Source organism: Chiloscyllium plagiosum, unplaced genomic scaffold (genome assembly GCF_037043375.1).
Source record: "Chiloscyllium plagiosum isolate Xiang-an unplaced genomic scaffold, Cpla_swu_hap1 HiC_scaffold_36, whole genome shotgun sequence".
Taxonomy (NCBI): domain Eukaryota; kingdom Metazoa; phylum Chordata; class Chondrichthyes; order Orectolobiformes; family Hemiscylliidae; genus Chiloscyllium; species Chiloscyllium plagiosum.
In genome coordinates this window covers 14,591,969-14,609,220 of record NW_028270174.1, presented here as the reverse complement: position 1 = coordinate 14,609,220, position 17,252 = coordinate 14,591,969, and positions in this window count along the sequence as shown.

The following is a 17,252-nucleotide window of genomic DNA, read 5'->3' as shown; positions in this document are numbered from 1 at the left end:
CCCCTCCAAACGTAGCAAGGACAGAACCTCACCTTCCATCCCACCAACCTCCATATACATCGCATCATCCTCCGCCATTTCCGACACCTAAAAACGGACCCCACCACCAGAGATACATTTCCCTCCCCTCCCCTATCTGCTTTCTATAAAGACCGTCCCCTCTGCCAAGTCCATGCCCACCAACAACCCATTCTCCCCTCCCAGCACCTTCCCCTGCCACTGCAAGGATTGCGAAACCTGCGCCAACACCTCCCCGCTCACCTCCGTCCAAGACCCCAAAAGGGCCTTTGACCTCCATCAAAGTTTCACCTGCACTTCCACACATGTCATTTACTGTATCTGTTGCTCCCGATGCAGTCTCCTCTACATTGGCAAGAAGGACGTCAGCTCACAGAGTGCTTCAGAGAACATCTCCAGAACATCCTCACCAACCAATTCCACCGTCCAGTGGCTGAACACTTCAACTCTCCCTCCCACTCCACCAAGGACATGCAGGTCCTGGGCTTCCACCATCGCCACCCCCTTACCACCTGATGCCTGGAGGAAGAACGCCTCATCTTCTGCCTGGGGACCCTCCAACCCTATGGCATCAATGTGGATTTCACCAGTTTCCTCTTTTCCCCTCCCCCCACCCTATCCCAGTTCCAACCTTCAAACTCAGCACAGCCCTCATGACCTGTCCCACCTGTCCATCTTCCTTCTCACCTTTCTGCTCCACCCTCCCCTCCGACCTATCACCTTTACCCCTACCTCCATCCACCATTGCACTCTCAGCTACCTTCCACCAGCCCCGCCGACCCCACCAATCCCCCCCCTCCCCCCCATTTATCTCTCCACCCCTGAGGCTCCCAGCCTCATTCCTGATGAAGGGCTTTTGCCCGAAACATCGATGCTCCTGCTCCTCGGATGCTGCCTGACCTGCTGGGCTTTCCCAGGCCACACTCTCGACTTTGCATTAATACAGTTCCTTCCACAACCTGAAGATGTTTTATAATGCTTTGCACCAAGTAAAGTTCTCTTGAAGTAAAAACAGAAAATGCTGAAAATACCTGATAGGGTAGGCAGCAACTGAGGAACGTTGTCAGAGCTGGAATGGATCAGCAAGTTAACGTGTTTTAAGGATGTACAGAGGAAGGTGGGAGATAAAACATATCAAAAGTCTGTGATAAGGCAGATTGACTAAGCAGCCAAAAGTGATAATGATAATAATGGAAGGTGAGTGCAGAACCAGTAAAGAGATAAAAGATTGATCTAATTGAATTGTAAATGGCAACAGCAGAATTATTACCAGAATGAGCTGTTTGAAACAATGAGAGTAATAACTATGATTTGAAATTATTGAAATCAATATTGAGTCCAAAAGATTATAAAGTATCTCATCAAAGAATGAGCTTCTGTTGAGCATATCAGAAATATTGCTATTGATGTAGTTTAGGAATTATGACCACAACAGCAACATGATAATGACCTGGTAATTTATTCTGGGAGTGTTCATTGTGAAATAAATATTGACCAATATACTAGGGAGAACATTGCCACTATTCCTGGAATTATCATGTGGGATTGTTCCATACGCCTGAGAAGGTAAATGGGCCTTTGATTAAACACTCAACCCATAGACAGCATTGCAGCACTCCCTCAGTAATGTGCTGGAATTTGACTTTAAGCCACAGGGTGCAAGGCTATCCATTGAATCCCATCTGACATGCTGCTAATGCTCCAGTGCTGAGAAAGTCACATAATAAGGGAGGTGCTGTTTAGTTTGAGATGAGATAATATACCAAGGACCACTTTGCTCTCTCAAGGATAGAAAAAAGCTCCATGACACTCTGCAAAGTGTGTTATTACATAAACAGAAATAGCTTGCAAAATTCAACAGGTCAGGCAGAATCCGTGGGAACAAAGTAACATCTGATGAAGAGTCGCCAGACTTGAACCATTAGCTCTGCTTTCTCCCCACACGTGCTACCGGATCTCGTGAGTTTCGCCATCAATGTTTTGTTTTTGTGTCAGATCTGCAGCGTCAGCTGTTTGTTACTTGAGTTTGTTAAGCTCCGGGCAACATGACCAATATGTATTCCTCAGCCCACACAACCAATTTGATTATCTTGTCATTATCCCATTGCTGTTTATGAGACTTTGCTGTGTGCAATTTACTACTGTATTTCCTACATTACAGACTTCAGAAGTCCAACATTGGCTGAAAAACACTTTGGGAGGCCATGCTGTGCTGTGGGAACTCAAGTCTTTCTTTCACGTCTGATAATGTACATTAATTGAGTTCTCCACCAAAGACAGCAAAGGGGTGAGTGATGTTTATATGACCTCAGCGTAAATAGCCTGGAGAGGGCTATAACTTGACTCATTTTAGTCTCCAGTGAGAGGTGATGTAAGACACAAGATTCAGAACCCTCATGGATCAATAGTGTAATCAAAAAAAGAAAAAAAATGGCAACAATATATTTTGGAACATTGCATCAGTTGAAATACTTCGTTCAAAATACAATGCACGGAAGTTACTGTAAAGACTTTTGGAACAAATTTCGCCAATATAAAATAACAGTTACATTGTTGAACAGATGATAAAGGAAAACATTTAACCAAAGCATTGTTGGTAAACAGGAGAACAGAATTTAGTCGCATGCTGAGCCCAAAATCACCATCCAAGAGAAAAGCCAAAACACTGTATTAACAGGGAGAAAAAATGATTGATACAATGACTAGGCTCAAGTCAATGGTCAGCATCACAAGGTTTTACAAAAATAACCAGAAACCACAAAGCCTTCAAATTCTAAATAAGCTGTTGCAGCATTTATGCATTATTTATCTACTCTTCTATCCCTCCTATTTCCCCTTCTATTTTTCCTCCTTACTCCTCCTCATTTCTTCATCCTTTCCACTCTCACTTCCCCTCCCCATTCCCTGCTGTTTAACCTTTCCCCACCTTCTCAATATCTCTCTGCTTCCTTTATTTTCTTTGCCTCCTCATCCCTCATTTGTTGTCCATCCACCTCCCATATCACTTTCTATCCTTCTCGCTCCTTCATCCTCCCTCCTTGCACATCCACCCTGCCATCTCTCTCCCTCTCCCACATTACTGCTCCCTTCATACTTCCCAATCCCTCTTCCCTCCAAGGAGATCATTGGGAGATCATTCTCAATTAATGAACACTCATTTTGATCTCCATATTGAAATGCAATAGCGACGCTGGCTTGACAAACTGCACTTGTTCTGTGAAGTAAATCACACTGAAGGAATAGTTCAATTATGTGCCGGGAGTCTCCTACAGAAGTGCATCATTTAAAACATTCACATCAATCAAATTCAAAATCGAGCATTAAACTTGTTACGAGTGTAATGTGAGTGCCAAAAAAGTCAGCTTGTCTTAAAACTTGAGCTCCAGCCATCCCATCAATTTTTTTCCTCTCTTTTCATTCTTCATTACTTTGTTTTACTGATGGTGCACAATATAAATCAGAGGAGTAAACAGAGAGAAGCTTGTAATCATCCCAAATTTTAATAAGCGACAACAGTTAGAAACAGGTTCGCAAAACCTTTGCAGTCTCTTAGATTCAATGACTGCCATGCTTTTTGGCTACTTTTCGAATTGCTCCCATGTTTGGTAGTGGTTAGTAAATGCCCTTCATTGCAAACATTGTTGCCTTGCAGAAGTACTGGCTGTATTCATGGCTTGAACTACCCTTAGACCGGGCTGGGACAGGGGTTGCAATTGGGACACTTGTGTTCAGGTGTAATTTCCCCCATGCAGTACTCAGTTGTTCTGTGTTTGATTATCTGAGTCACAGGTGAGGTGCCAGGGTACTGAAGGTTGGCTAACGTGGTGTCACTGTTTAAGAAATGTGGTAAGGACAAGCCAGAGAACTATAGACCAGTGAGCCTGACATTGGTGGTGGGCAAGTTGTTGGAGGGAATCCTGAGGGACAGGATGTACATGTATTTGGAAAGGCAAGGACTGATTAGGGATAGTCAACATGGCTTTGTGCATGGGAAATCATGTTTCACAAACTTGATTGGGTTTTTTTGAAGAAGTAACAAAAGAGGATTGATGAGGGCAGAACGGTGAACATAATCTATGTGGACTTCAGTAAGGCATTTGACAAGGTTCCCCATGGGAGACTAGTTAGCACGGTTAGATCTCATGGAATACAGGGAGAACTAACCATTTGGATACAGAACTGCCTGAAAGGTAGAAGACAGAGGGTGGTGGTGGTGGAGGATTGTTTTTCAGACTGGAGGCCTGTGACCAGTGGAGTGCCAGCCAAGGATCGGTGCTGGGTCCACTACTTTTCATCATTTATATAAATGATTTGGATGTGAACATAGAAGGTATAGTTAGTAAGTTTGCTGATGACACCAAAATTGGAGGTGTAGTGGACAGCACAGAAGGTTACCTCAGATTACAACAGGATCTTGATCAGATGGGCTAATGGGCTGAGGAATGGCAGATGGAGTTCAATTTAGATAAATGAGACGTGCTGCATTTTGGGAAAGCAAATCTTAGCAGGACTTATACACTTAATGGTAAGCTCCTAGGGAGTGTTGCTGAACAAAGAGAGCTTGGAGTGCAGGTTCATAGCTCCTTGAAAGTGGAGTCGCAGGTAGATAGGATAGTGAAGAAGGCATTTTTTAGATTACATTACATTACAGTGTGGAAACAGGCCCTTCGGCCCAAAAAGTCAACACCGACCCCTTACCTAACACTACGGGCAATTTAGCATGGCCAATTCACCTGACCTGCACATCTTTGGACTGTGGGAGGAAACCCACGCAGACACGGGGAGAATGTGCAAACTCCACACAGTCAGTTGCCTGAGGCGGGAATTGAACCCGGGTCTCAGGCGCTGTGAGGCAGCAGTGCTAACCACTGTGCCACTGTGCCGCCCACATTTGGTATGCTTCTTTTATTGGTCAGCGTCTTGAGTACAGGAGTTGGGAGGTCATTGGTTGTACAGGACATTGGTTAGGCCACTGTTGGAATATTACATGCAATTCTGGTCTTCCTAATGGAAAGATGTTGTGAAACTTGAAAGGGTTCAGAAGAGATTTACAGGGATGTTGCCAGTGTTGGAGGATTTGAGCTATAGGGAGAGGTTGAATAGGCTGGGGCTGTTTTCCCTGGAGCCTCAGAGGCTGAGGGGTGACCTTATAGAGGCTTATAAAATCATGTGGGGCATGGATAGGATAAATAGACAAAGTCTTTTCCCTGGGGTGGGCGAGTCCAGAACTAGAGGGCATAGGTTTAGGGTGAGAGGAGAAAGACATAAAAGAGACCTAAGGGGCAACTTTTTCACACAGAGGGTGGTACTGGTATGGAATGAGCTGTCAGAGGAAGTGGTGGAGGCTGGTACAATTGCAACATTTAAAAGGCATTTGGATGGGTATATGAATAGGAAGGGCTTGGAGGGATATGGGCCGGATGCTGGCAGGTGGGACTAGATTGGGTTGGGATATCTGGTCGGCATGGATGGGTTGGATCGAATGGTCTGTTTCTGTGCTGTACATCTCTGACTCTATGAGGTTCTATTACGCTTTTACCATACTGGTTTCCCTCTGCTGAAGGCTTGTGATCATCTGACTTTGCTATCATGATTCCCTCTCTCTTTGCTCACTTCCCACTTCCCCCACCCCTTGGCCAAAGTCTATCCTCTTATCCCCCACTGTGAGATTGCAGACTTAACTGATGTTGTCGACTCTGGCAGTCAGACAGATGGGTTTGTTCAAATTGGCTACTACACTCCCAGTGGCTACTGCTGGGACAACAGAGCTGTCAGCCAATTGGAGTTGGGTAAGAAGCTCCCAGACCTGGAACCTGCCCCTGAATGAGGGGCAGATCTCCCACCTTCAGCCAATTAACAATCCCACTGGATGTTTTATGAGAACAGGAACACTGTGATGGATGGGATGTGTTCCTGTTGTCTTTCACAGTGGCGGAGGTTTGAAAACAATGACGCTTCAGGGGAAACCAGCTTATGGTAACTGTCAAAAAAATCAGAGACAACATGAAGAAAGTAGAAAGTAGAAAGCTACTTGTTACAGTCTGTGTGCATTATCTGAAAGGATATGGATGCAGATTCAACAGCAAATTTGAAGGAAGAATAAGATAAATATTTGAAAAGTAAGAAAATACATCCTGGTCTCTGAAGAAAAGACTAGTGCAGTAGGAATGAATTGAATAGTGCTACAAAGAGCTAGCCCAGACATAATGGATCGAATGGCCTCCTCATGTGCTATGTCATCATGTAAGACCTGAAACCTGTGCAATCAAAAGGATTTGAGCATACATCCAGCAGGAGACTAATTACCACAGAACTAATTGATGAAAGTGCTAATGAACTCTAATGCTAATGGAATTTATAAATACATTCACCCATCCTTATCTTCAGCAATAGCCGTTTTTGAATGGGTACTGAAAATTTTAAATGAGCTCACATCGTAAAGCCTAGGTATCTCAAACACTGCTTACATTGTGCCCACTCAAAAATTCTTGGGACTTTGCCCCAGACATTGCATGCAATAATTGCATACACCAAGACTCAGCCTTCAAGTCTACGATTTCAGTATTCATGGCAAGCCAGCCCATGACCTTCTGACTTCATGAAGGTGTCTTTAAATAGCTACATGACCAGTGTAGATTTTCTACATTACCTCTGCCCTCTTGTCTCAAGGGATGTTCCCTTGGCTTCCTTCGAATGTAAGGTTTTGTCTTTAACAAGCTTCTTGGGAATGTAATTGCTCTTCCTTTTTGCGACTCAGAATGATCTGTTGCAGTGTTTTAATAGGGTGTGATTTTACAGTTGGATTTGCAACTACAAACTATTGTGTAATAAGGAGGTCTTCCAGCGGGCAGGTACTCTTGATTATTCCAATTATTTATCTTCAGTTTCTATTTTTTGTTCAGCCTCATTGCGTGGTAACTATTCTAATTGCTCCCAATCAGGTACAACTAATCACAAGATTTGCACACTCCTACTGCTTGCCATAGGCATTTTGGGAAGACATACAGGCTGATACCAACCTCTTAGGCCTCATTATAAACACACCTTCCATGGCCGTTACATCCTGGAGAGGGATTTAAATCTGGAGATTTTGGCTCAGAGGCAGGAACACTTCCTATTCTATCACAAGACCTCCCTTCATATCCTTATACCATGGTTATAATTTAACTAACATACTGTATAGCTCAATCAATATTGTGTATTGTACATGCCCTGTATGTATTTCTATGTCAGAGACTGTTGTTAGCATAAACAACAATAACAGGTTTAACAACAACAACTTGAACTTGAAATACAATAACAGCTTCACATTGGGACTTTAAACATAATAAAATGTCACAAATGTGCTTCTCAGAATTGTTCTGAAACAAAATTTGGCACCAAGTCCCATGATCAAAATCTTGGTTAAAGCCGTAGGTTTTAAGAAGCACCTCAAAGAAGGAAAGCAGAGTATTCAAGCCCAGGGGTTCACAGAGGGAGAATTCTTGAGTCTAGGGCCTCAGAAGCTGAAATCCATGTTGGCCAAGGCTGGAATGACAAAAATAAAGGATGACCAAGAGACCAGAATAGAGTCCAGAGATCTGAGAGTTGTAGCAATGAGTGAGGTTACAGGAAAGGAATAGCCCATAGAAGGAGGGTAAACAAGGGCGGACGTTTTAAAATTGAAGTGTTTTTTGAGCAGGGGCCAGCAGGCGGTGGGAGCAGTGTCTCTGGGCTAGCTCTTTGTAGCAATATTCAATTCATTCCTACTGCACTAGTCTTTTCTTCAGAGACCTGGATGTATTTTCTTACTTTTCAAATATTTATCTTATTCTTCCTTCAAATTTACTCTTGAATCTGCATCCAGTATCCTTTCAGATAATGCACACAGACTGTAACAAGTAGCTCTCTACTTTCTTCATGTTGTCTCTGATTTTTTGCTGCAAGTTAGGGCAGTTTGCTGCAAGTCTTTGATGAGATTTCAATTGTTCCTTTACGGATCAGCGGGAGAAGCTAGGAAGTCATAAACCCATAGGCAGTTAGCTTCAGAACAGGAAATTGCTGGGTCTGTAATGAAGAGCATGAGGGAGCAGCTTGAAAAGTTTCAACTGATCAGAGTGGGGCAGAAAGGGTAAGTCATGTCTGATAAACTTGAGATTTTTTTATAATGCCTCTTATAAGAAACTGTTGAAGAAAATTGGAAGAAGTTGAAGGCAAATTGCTGACCCCCCCCCCCCACCCCGTTCAGAAATGGATTGAACCACAGAGAGACAGAGGGATGTCTGGTAGGTACTCTATTCCTTGGGACGTGATTAGTCTTGTTCCACAGGATCTGTGTTGGGATCTTAACTATTCACCATGTTTATTAACGACTTAGATTATGTGATGGGAGGCCATGTTTGCCAATGACATAAAAATAGGCAGCTTTGGAATCGGTACAGATAAAATTGAAAAGATGAATAGGTTAGTTTCAGCAGATTAGTTATATCAGACTGGGATTGTTAACTCTGTTTCTCTCTCCACAGATTCTGTAAATAGACTTCAGAGTAGGTAAAAGTAAGATTCTACACTTTCAATTTAGGAGGACAGAACAGAGTAAAATTTAGTGACAATAGGAGACCAAAGAGATCCTTACATTTTTAAAAAATTATTCATTCATGAGATGTGGGCATCACTGGCTACGTCAGCATTTATTATCCACCCCTAATAGCCCACAGAGCAGTTAAGAGTGAACCATATTGCTGGAATCACGCGTAGACCAGGCCAGATAAAGACGGCAGATTGCCTTCCCTAAAGGACATTAATAACCAAGATGGGCCCTTCCAACAATCAAAAGTGGCTGCATAGTTACCATTAGGATAGCTTTTTATTGAATTCATTACCTGAAAAGATGGGACTTGAAGTCAAGTCCCAGAAGTGAAAGAGATGGCCAAGTGATATTTTCACTGGAATATTAATCCAGAAACTCAGCTAATGTCCTGGACCAGGTTTCAAATCCTGCCACAGCAGATGGTGGAATTTGCACTCCAAAATAAAAAATCTGGAATTAAGAAACCATCAAATTAATCTGTAATTATGAACCATGAAGCCATTGTTGATTGTCAGGAAGGACCTAGCTTACTCACAAATGTCCTTCAGTGTAGAAATCTGCCATTCTCACCAGGCCTGGCCTATGTGTGACTCCAGAGCCCCAGCAATGTGATAGCCCTCTGAAATGGCCTCGCAAGCCACACAGTTCAAAGGTGAGCAATAAATGCTGGCCAGCCAGAGATACCCACATCACAAGAGCGAATTTAAAAAAAGGGCATTTAGACTGAGGTTGTTGGATAACTGACCCAGTGACATTACTACTACACCATCACCTCAGCCCTCCTGCTAAGGTATAAAATATCAAAGGTAATCAAGAAAGTTTTTTTTAAAACGTAGAGGACTAATTAGGAGAAAGTAGAATTCATGCTAGAGTTATACAAAGCCCTCATTAAACCACAGCTGGAGTACTCTGAGCAGTTCAGGGAACCGCAATGTGGGAGCATACCCATGTTCTGAAAGATAGGTCCAGCAGGATACAAGGGTTTATCTCCAATGAGAGATTGTACTAATCAAGTTGTCTTTCCTGAAATTAAAAAGGTAAAGGGTGATTTATTAAAATTTTCTGAACCTCAGGAACAGACAGGGTCAATAGTAGGAAACTATTTCCGGTGGCTAGGAAGTCGAGGACTAGATAGCCTGGTCTAAAACTTGGAGTGATATCTTTCAGGAGTCAACTTAGGAAAAGTCAAGTTTAGATGCAACGAAAATATGATTCAGGCCTTCAGCAGCAGATGGACTGACATAGAGACAGAGTCAGACAATGTTAAAGAAGCCAAAACAGGCGATCTTTGTAGTGGTGGAGATATGTGGACAGAAACTAACCCTGCCGTCAAATAAGGACACCAAACTTCCAAACAGTCTGGTTAGGCCTCAGATAATTGCCAAAGAGAGGGATTGAAGCCAGTGGCTAGGGAATGGCGTTTATTAAGTTGGGGGCAATTTCTACTCATCCAGTACTGGATAATAGACAACCAGTCTGGCATGGAGTCAGTATTACAGCATGGAATAATGTCCTTTGGACCATCTTGCCTACCTACTCTGGACCAATTTTCTACCGCTTAGCATGAGGCCTCATTGCTCTGGCAATTTGGCGCTGAAGTACAGCCATTGGCACTCTTATGGAAAATAGCACTGTATTAAATAATAAACAAATTAGACACAGCAACAGATTCAATCAGAGGGAGGCATGGATTGCCCTTTATGTTGCTACGGTAGTTCTGTCAAATGTGACACTAACTAGATGAGTAATCTAAAGGTCAGGAGTTTACATCCTACCATGGGAAATTATGCAATTAAATTAATTAATTCAGCAATTTGTTGGCCAGAATTACAAAGTAATAACTATGACAGCTATTGATTGTCATCAAAAGAAACAATTGGTTTATTCATATCCTTCATAGAGGTATATACTGATACACAACTCCAGGCCCATAATAAGTGCTTGACTCTTAATGCCTTCTGAAATAGTAACAGCAGCCATGAAGAAAGGATTGGAGATTTATTGGAGATTTATAATCAGCATGGTCTTACCAGAATAACAAAACCTAATGTATCAATCAATCCTTTCCTTTCTAACATTGGCAGCTCACTCAGAATTCATTCACCTTTGCATTAAATTTATGAGATTAAATTGCACTTCTTCATCTACCTTTTCAACTCAGGTATTAGCATGCATGTCCTCTCAGGGTTACTGCCTCCATTAAAGTAACACATGGAGCTGCGTTGCATGACGTTTGGCTGCTAATATTGACAGCAGCATCTTCTCGGCTGCAGTGCACAGGGAAGTCCGGACCTCTGTACTGACAGGCCCAGAGTTTGGTAATGGAATAGTTAATACAACAACCGAAGCAAACACGAGGTACAAATGCATTTTGTGAAATGTAATTCTATTGCACTGTGATGTGGCACCAGCCAATTGCCAAGGCAGACTACTGGACTATTGTGAACAGCTGCTATGTTTAATGAATGTCATTCAAGAAGCTAAATGTGAACTTCATCTGGTCTATCTGTGATGTCAGGAATTCTCCATTATGGTGACTTGTAAGGCCCTTTCAAACTTTAAGATGCCACCAAAAATGCAAACAAAGGAATGGTAATAAATGTGGGTGATCTTACCCGTGCCACTTCCAGATGGATAGCAAATATGCTGCTTCTGTAAGAAAGATAGTTTCTAACAATCAGTTGAGAGATGTTATTATACACCTTGTGAGCAGTTGGGAACTGAACCTTGGTCTCCCAATTCAGAGGTAGGGACACTACCACAGCACCACCAAGAGCTTCTTAATAAGCTATGACATTAGCCCTGGCATAAATTAGCTTCTTTTTTAATCAATCTGTTCAGAGATGTTATGACACATTACCAGAGCAAGTAGGAACTTGAAACTATGCTTCCTGACTCAGAGGTAAGTACACTACCACTACACCACAAGAATCCTCCCCTTCTGTAATAGAGAACTCAGCTTTAACATTAATCTGAGGATGAATTGGGAGAGCATGGCAGCCCTAAAATAGGGTAGAAGGGTCATGTCATTACCTCAACATCGTACTGTCTTGTCAGGAAGAGGGAACTTTGCAAATGGCTTCCCCGCCCAGAGCCAAAGGGCTCCGCCCACGTGGCCTCTCCCCGCTGCCACTAACTCCTCACCAGATGGGTTAAGCACCCGGTTTAGCACTGGCCCTTTGGGAGTGCCCTCCTCACTGGTATGGGTGACCTGGCTAGGCCCTCTGCTTACTTCACTGTGATGACAATGTCCATTCCTGGCACTCTCTATCCCAAGTGTCAACCTCCCAGTAACCTCTGTGGTCTCTCTGATTGGCTGGCAGCTCTTGGAGCAAACAGCACCTCAATCAGACGAAAGTGAGTACTGCAGATGCTAGAGATCAGAGCTAATAGTTTGGTGCTGGAAAAGCATAGCCAGTCAGGCAGCATCCAAGGGGCAGGAAAATCAACATTTCTGGCAAAAGCCCTTCATCAGGAATAAGGGGCAAAAGCCCTTCATCAGGAATGAGGCCTCATTCCTGATGAAAGACTTTTGCCAAATCGTCGATTTTCCTGCTCCTCGGATACTGCCTGACTGACTGTGTTTTTCCAGCACCACACTCTTGGCTCAGTACCTCAATCAGGACAGCTGCCCCTCAGAAATCAGACACTACTGACCAGATCCCATGCTGGATCCCTCAGATCTCCAAACTTGGGTCATCCCCATGCAGCACTGCCAGGGAATCTCTGCTGTGATGACTGAGTCAAGCCCATAATCTGGTGCCTGATTGTCCAGTAGAGTTCATTATTCCTACTTGGTCTTATTCCCTGTTAAATTTATTTGGAAATTTCTCAATATTTTTATATTTAATTTATCGTTGTGCGCTTTGGGTCCCTTCCCATTTTCAAATTAGTTTATTTGATAAGTATTCATGGTTCCCAAAACAGGACATTCAAGTACCCTGTAATGAATGCAACTCTCAAGGTGGGTAGAATGAAGATAGAGCGCCACTTAGTGTCAGTCTGTAGGTGGTGCAGCAGCGGTTTGAGGAGTGTTGACCTGTGTGTTTGGCACACTGTGGGGCAGCTTGTGAAGGTCTAACAGATGATACTTGGTCCCACAAGTGAGAGAAAGAGCTGACAGATGGAAGAACCTGATGTTCTGTAGCACCTTTCACATCCTCAGGACATCCCAAAACACTTTGCAGCCAATGATGTCAGAGAACCTATAGCATAAAAAAGGCCCTTCAATCTATCAAATCTGTTTCGAAAACAAGCCCCTAACTATTCTAAACTGTATTTGTCATCACTTTGTTATAGCAGCCAAATTGTGTGCAGTAAGATCTCATAACTAGCAAAAAAAAACTGTAAAATCATTCTATTTGGTGAGGACAAATAAATAGATTAACATCCTGTGTTTCCATATATGAGGTCACTGCTCAGGCTCTGACATTCCAGGGAAACTTCAGCTTATTCAGCCTCTAATCATCCTTCAATCCTGGCAGCATCCATGCAAATGTTTTCTGAACCCTATTGTCTTTCCAATAGCAGGGAGACTGGAATTGTATTCTATACTCTAAAAATGGCCTCGCCAACGTCCTGTACAGTTGCAACATGACGCATAAACACCTATATTCAATGTTCTGACCAATGAAGGTAAGCATACCAAACGCTTTCTTCACCACCCTGTCCACTTGTGACTCCATTTTCAAGGAACTGTAGACCTGCATCCCTAGGCCTCTTTGTTTGGCAACACTCTTCAGGGCCTCCCCATTACCAAATGTAGCACCTCACATCTAAGTTAAACACCAACAGCCAATCCTGCATGGATAGGGTGAATAGCAAAGGTCTTTTTTCCCAGGGTTGGGGAGTCCAAAACTAGAGGGCATAGGTTTAACGTGAGAGGGAAAAGATTTAAAAAGGACCTGAGGGGGAACTTTTCCATGCAGAGGGTAGTACATGCAAGGAACAAGCTGCCAGAGGAGGTGGTGGAGGAAGGTAAAATTAAAACATTTAAAAGGCATCTGGATGGGTACCTGAATAGAAAGAGTTTGGGGGATATGGGCCAAATGCTGGCAAATGGGAGAAGATTAAGTTAGGATATTTGGTCAGCATGGACAAGTTGGACCAAAGTGTCTGTTTCTGTGCTGTATAACTCGATGCCTTTATGACTCTATGTAGTGTCAAAGAATCTTTTACACCTCTCAGAGCAAGCAGACAAAGATTCAGTCAAGTGACAGCGCCTTTGATAATGCAGCATTTGCTCAGGATCAAAAAAGTCAGCCAGATCGGCAGACAAAAGAGAAAACAAATAACCTTCTGTCACAGAGATGGGAGGGATATCACTAACACTGTGCAAAACTGCCTTCTGCAAGCTTTAACCTATGCACACACTACATAAATTGATATAATATGTCAAATAATATAATATAAAACACACAGGATAACTAAATATCTTATGAGACAAGAATTTTAATTGCATTTAACCACACATACAATGTGAGGTCCACATTTCACATGTTAACGAAAGTAAGACTTGTATTTAAATAGCACCTGCCACATCCTTCAAAGAGCTTCACAGCCAGTTGCTTTTAAAAGTGTCATCCATGTTGCATTGCGGACAAGCCCAGCAGCCAATTTGTTCAAAGAAAGCTCCCATGTGCTGCAAATGAGGCAAGTGGGTAATGCAGGATCAATACTGGTCACAGTAGATGGGAGAGCCTTTCTGATCTGAATGGTAGTGTGGATCTTTTACATTCAGCTGAACTGGCAAACAAGGTCTCAGTTTAACCTCTCCTCAGAAAAACTAGGTCTTAAGTTACTGGCCGCACCAGAACTTAGAGGTATAAAAAGCAACTGAATTTTTCTTCAGTACAATCCAAATAGATTACACATAAGAACAAAAAGTTCTCTGCAGAATAAATGATAAGAGCCATTACCTCTCTGCATGTGGCCATATAATTGGTTGTTCTAATGGATTTATATTGCAAAACCTATCTTTTTAATTGCCTGATGTGTTTCTGAAGCAATAGCAGCACCTAGTGGCTGAAGGAAATCCATGATTCTGAGCTTGTAAAAGATTGGAAAGGATATAATAATGATTTAAATACTTACGTTTGATACAATGTAGAATTTTTTCCAATGTGTCTTTGCTCAAGGAGTAAAAGCACCGACAGATAAAGAGGAATGAAACATTGAACAGACTCCAGCTGTGAGATGTGTGCAATTAGGCAGAACTTTCTCCTGGGACTTCACAGCAAGAAGCCGCATTGTTCAAGGATACAGAATGCAGCAGGTCAGCTGGAGTCTCATTTACTGGCTATGAGGTAATTGTTCTCTGATTCAGTTCTCTCTCACCATCCTATCTATCCAATATTACGAGAGGTCTTCTAATGCAGTTGATCTTGTCCTGCCTTTGAAGCTCGATCTAATGTATAGGAACAGAAGTAGGCCACTCAGCCCATTGAGTCAGCACTGCCATTCAATGAGGACATGGCTAACCTGAAAATCCTCAACTCCACTTGCCTGACTTTTCCCCATAATGCTCAACCTTGAATATGCTTCTTGATCCAACCTCAATAACTCTCTGTTGTAAAGAATTCCACAGGTGTACTACCCTCTAATGTTACGTCCACTTTAAATGTGGGCAACTCCTCACTCTGAGATTATTCCCTCTGGTCCGAGACTCTCCCACAACCAACTTTTCTGCATCTACCCTATCAAGCTTCCTACGAATCTGCTATGTTTTAATAAGATTGCCTCTCATTCTTCTAAACTGCAATGACAATAGGCTCAACTTACACAAACTGTCCTCATATGAAAATCCCTCCATGTCCGCAATCAACTGAGTCAATCTTCTCTAAACTGCTTCTAATGCCGATACATTTTTTCTGAGATAAGAGGACCAAAACTATTCTTGGTATTCTAGGTGTGATCTAACTAGTGCCTTGTATAATTTTAGCAAGACTTCCCTATGTTTACACTCCTTTCCCTTTGAAATAAAAACCAACCATCCATTTGCCTTTCCTATAACCCACTGAACTTGGATGCTAGCTTTTTGAGATTTATGTACAAGGACCCCCAAATCCTCGGTGCTGCAGCTTTCTGCAGATTTTCCACAGTTAAATAATATTCAGCTCCTCTATTCTTCCTGTTAAAATGCATATTTTCACATTATTCCAGATTATATTCCATCAGCCAAGGTTTTGTTCATTCACTTAACCTGTCTATATTCCTCACTACCTGCCATCTTTTTTTTTTGTTTTCTGCAAACTTGACATCATCCAAGTTATTAACATATATTGTAATTAATTACAACCTTAGCACTGAACCCTGTGGCACTCCATTAGTCATGGGTTACAATGCTGAAAATACTCCATTTTATCTCAATTTGTTTGCATTCCATTAATTAGCCAATCCTCTATCCATACTAATATTCAATGGCAAACACTAAAGGCTCCTTTCTTATTAAGTAACCTTATGTGTGGAACCTTATTGAACACCTTTTGGCAATCTATATGTATTACATTAACTGGTTCCCCTCTAACTAGCCTGCTTGTTAACTCCATAAATAGACAATCGAAAATAGGTGCAGGAGTAGGCCATTCTGCCCTTTGAGCCTGCACCACAATTCAATATGATCATGGCTGATCATCCTTAATCAGTATCCTGTTCCTCCCTTATCTCCATAACCCTTGATTCCACTATCCTTGAGAGCTCTATCCAACTCTTTCTTAAATAAATCGAGAGACTGGGCCTCCACTGCCCTCTGGGGCAGAGCATTCCACACAGCCACCACTCTCTGGGTGAAGAAGTTTCTCCTCATCTCTGTCCTAAATGGTCTACCCTGTATTTTTAAGCTGTGTCCTCTGGTTCGGCACTCACCCAATAGCGGAAGCATGTTCCCTGCCTCCAGAGCGTCCACTCTTTTAATAATCTTATATGTCTCAATCAGATCCCCTCTCAGTCTTCGAAACTCAAGGGTATACAAGCCCAGTCACTCCAGTCTTTCAGCGTAAGGTAGTCCCGCCATTCCAGGAATTGACCTCGTGAACCTATGCTGCACTCCCTCAATAGGCAGAATGTCTTTCCTCAAATTTGGAGACCAGAACTGCACACAATACTCCAAGTGTGGTCTCACCAGGGCCCTGTACAGCTGCAGAAGAACCTCTTTGCTTCTATACTCAATCCCTCTTGTTATGAAGGCCAGCGTGCTATTAGCCTTCTTCACTACCTGCTGTACCTGCATGCTCACCATCATTGACTGGTGTACAAGAACACCCAGATCTCTCTGTACTGCCCCTTTACCTAACTTGACTCCATTTAGGTAGTAATCTGCCTTCCTGTTCTTGCCACCAAAGTGGATAACCATACATTTATCCACATTAAACTGCATCTGCCATGCATCTGACTACTCACCTAACCTGTCCAGGTCACCCTGTAATCTCCTAACATCCTCCTCACATTTCACCTTGCCACTCTGCTTAGTATCATCAGCAAATTTGCTAATGTTATTACTAATACCATCTTCTGTATCATTAACATATATTGTTAAAAGCTGCAGTCCCAGCACTGACCCTGCGGCACCCCATTGGTCACTGCCTGCCATTCTGAAATGGAGCCGTTTATCACTACTCTTTGTTTCCTATCAGCCAACCAACTTTCAATCCAAGTTAGTACTTTGCCC